General features: G+C 44.6%; 1 non-coding gene across 1 annotated transcript; it reads right to left on the bottom strand.

Moving 5' to 3' along the window:
* Window positions 1–1,645: 1,645 nt before the first annotated feature.
* Window positions 1,646–1,718, bottom strand: TRNAR-UCU. Its single transcript has one exon. It is a non-coding gene; the product is annotated as a tRNA-Arg (tRNA).
* Between the last annotated feature and the right edge of the window lie 2,000 nt (window positions 1,719–3,718).

Genomic DNA, 3,718 nt, shown 5'->3' on the forward strand with positions numbered 1-3,718 from the left:
AAAAAAGGTTTGGACAAGTTCCTGGAGTAGATGTCCATAAACTGCTATTAATCAAGTTAAGAGGGAATAGCCACTGATATTACTGCCATTAATAGAATGGGATCTATTCAATGTTTGGGTACATGTCAGGTACTTGTATCCTGGTTTGGCCACTGTTGGAAACAGAATGCTGGGCTTGATGGACCCTGGGTCTGACCCAGTATGGCAATTTCTTATGTTCTTTGTAGGTGTTCTTCAAAATAACAAAAAAATGCCTTATTGGTATGCCTCATCCATTGATCCATCCATCCATCCATCTATCTGTTTGTAGCCTCAAATCCCTGTCAATAACAAGGCACCTACAGTATTCTGGATTACAGGATTCAAGGGCCATATTGTTGGCATATCCTAGGTTTAAAGAGTTGTTGGTGTAAATTCAGTGCAAGAAGGGTAGAATACTGGATGACAGGTCATAGGCATTCTACCCGGAAGACAAGAGAAATTGGTGTTGAGACTCTGTGAAGACATGTCCTCAATAACACAGTGGCAGGGATACTACAGCATCAGAGAGATTCCATGCTGGAAGGGAAATGCCATTGAGATGCGATTGTGCAGGAAATGACACACTGCATAAGAACATAAGAAATTGCCATGCTGGGTCAGACCAAGGGTCCATCAAGCCCAGCATCCTGTTTCCAACAGAGGCCAAACCAGGCCACAAGACCCTGGCAAGTACCCAAACACTAAGAAGATCCCATGCTACTGATGCAATTAATAGCGAGGCTATTCCCTAAGTAAACTTGATTAATAGCAGTTAATGGACTTCTCCTCCAAGAACTTATCCAAACCTTTTTTAAACCCAGCTACACTAACTGCACTAACCACATCCTCTGGCAACAAATTCCAGAGCTTTATTGTGCATTGAGTGAAAAAGAATTTTCTCCGATTAGTCATAAGAACATAAGAAATTGCCATGCTGGGTCAGAGCAAGGGTCCATCAAGCCCAGCATCCTGTTTCCAACAGAGGCCAAACCAGGCCACAAGAACCTGGCAAAAAATGCACATGGCTATGAAGAATTTGGATATGATCTGATGATCCGTGTTTCCTCCTGGTAGGTCTATCACCCCATTCTCTGAAAATGCTATTCTTATTCCTTCTTTTAGGTATAGCATAAGTTAATAAACCATGGTATGAAAGGGAGCACCTGGATTTGAACTAGGGTCCTCTTGATCTGGAAGCAAATGCTTTACCACTGAGCTATGCTCCCCCTTCTATAAAGTTAGAGAATTTTGTTCTGGTTCCTCTAGGTGATTGCCTTAACAGGTGTGTGGGTTTCTTAGTTATGCAAATTAAGGCATCTTTTAAAGTATGGTACAAATACTCAGACAATAGGCAAACACTGAAGGGATTAAACTATCCCTTAATCTACAGCACGTTGTTGTTTTTTGCTATTCCAATCCTGTGTCAGAAACTATATTTAGGCCTTGTTGCTCTTGCGGCTTCCTACAAAACTTGTAGTAGTCTTAAGCAGGAGGAAGAAATTGGCCACTATGGGGATTGACCCCATGACCTTGGCATTATTAGCACCATACTCTAACCAGCTGAGCTAACTGTCCACTTTAAACAAAGGCTTTATGAAGATGTATGCTTGAAAACATCACAATGCACCCCAGGTGGGACTTGAACCCACAATCCCAGGCTCAGAAGGTCAGTACCTTATCCATTAGGCCACTGGGGTCACATAAGCATCAGGCACAACACTGCAGTTGACATTAGCAATGCCACACAGAGCAGTTGAGAGAACTAACACAAGTGCATTAGGTGTGTTGATGGCAAATGTAGGAGACGAGGAACGGTACTCCTACATGTATACTCTCAGTGGGATTATACCATTGTTCTTGTTACTCCAGCAATAATAAGAATGTGGCTAATCAAGTGTAACGGTTCAGCTGGCTGCAGGCAGGCTCGTGACCAGCTGCTTTTACTCTAGTGCTGCCAGATCCCCCCGCAGTGAAGATGCCACCATGCCTCCTTGATCACCCTTCCCTTGACGAGCATGAGTACACACTTCTTCCCCTTATCTAGGCCACACGGTGGAAAAGACCTGGTAGACACCCTCTAATGATGTTGAAGCATCTGGATATTTAAATCCCAGCAACAGATCCCCCTGCCTAGTCTGCAGTAAGTGTTGCTAATCTCCTGTGCCCGTCTTGCTTTCTGTGTCTCTTTGTTGTGCCTAGTCCTGTCTTGCCTTCCCTTTCTGTGCTGTCTTGTGCCCTTGCCTTGCTCCTTGTACCCTTGCCCTCCTATCCATTTCCAACCACCCTTGTCTTGGTTCTCCTTGTCCATTCTGTGTCGTCTGCTCATCTGGTACTGATCTCTACTATGGACCTGGACTATGCCCTTGCCTGCTGCCTGATATTGACCTCTGCTATGGACCCCAACCATTCTCTGTTCGCTGCCTGCCCTGACCTTCAGCCTGGACCTGGTTACTGTATGATTGCAGCCTACCCTGACCTCTACCCATATACATAGAAACATAGAAATATAGAAATGACGGCAAAAAAAGACCAATCGGCCCATCCAGTCTGCCCAGCAAGCTCCCACACTTATTTTTCCATACTTATCTGTTTCATCAACTACTAAGTTCAGGGCCCTTGTTGGTAACTGATTCAAATTTCATGCTCTCCCCTGTCATTGATGCAGAGAGTAATGTTGGAGTTGCATCAAAGGTGAGCATAAGGCTTAATGGTTAAGGGTAATAACCGCCGCATCAAGCAAGTTACCCCGATGCTTATTTACCCCGACTGCACAGATCAATGCCTTGTTGGATGTAGTCTGAATGTAAATCCTGTTTTCCACATTCCCCTGCCGTTGAGGTAGAGAGCAACGCCGTATATGCATTCAAAGTGATGTATCAGGCTTAATTGGTTTAGGGTAGTAACTGCCGTAATAAGCAAGCTACCCCCACGCTTATTTGTTTAACCAGAATGTGAAGTTCAGTCCTTGTTGGTAGTTATCTGAATGCAAATCCTCTTTTCCACATTTCCCCTTGCCATTGAAGCAGAGAGCAATGATGGAGTTGCATTACTTGTGCGAAGGCTTATTGAATAAGGGTAGTAATCACCAGGTTCTAGCCTCCACTCCAGAATCCATAGCATGACTCTTCTCTTCATTCCCATCCTCTAGCCTTTATGGATCCACAGTGTTTAGCCCATGCCCCCTTGAAATCCTTCACAGTTTTAGTCTTCACCACTTCCTCCGGAAGGGCATTCCAGGCATCCACCACCGTGAAGAAATACTTCCTGACATTGGTTCTGAGTCTTCCTCCCTGGTACTTCAAATCGTGGCCCCTAGTTCTGCTGATTTTTTCCAATGTAAAAGGTTTGTTGTTGACCATGGATCATTAAAACCTTTCAAGTATATGAAAGTCTGTATCATATCACCCCTGCCCTTCCTCTCCTCCAGGGTGTACATATTTAGGTTCTTCAATCTCTCCTCATAAGTCATTTTATGTAGACCATCCACCTTTTGGGTCGCCCTTCTCTGGACTGCCTCCATCCTGTCTCTGTCCCTTTGGAGATGCGGTCTCCAGAACTGAACACAGTACTCCAGATGAGGCCTCACCAAGGCCCTGTACAAGGGGATCATCACTTCCTTTCTCTTACTGGATATTCCTCTCTCTATGCAGCCCAGCATTCTTCTGGCTTTAGCTATCGCCTTGTCACATTGTTTCGC

Source organism: Rhinatrema bivittatum, chromosome 3 (genome assembly GCF_901001135.1).
Source record: "Rhinatrema bivittatum chromosome 3, aRhiBiv1.1, whole genome shotgun sequence".
NCBI lineage: Eukaryota > Metazoa > Chordata > Amphibia > Gymnophiona > Rhinatrematidae > Rhinatrema > Rhinatrema bivittatum.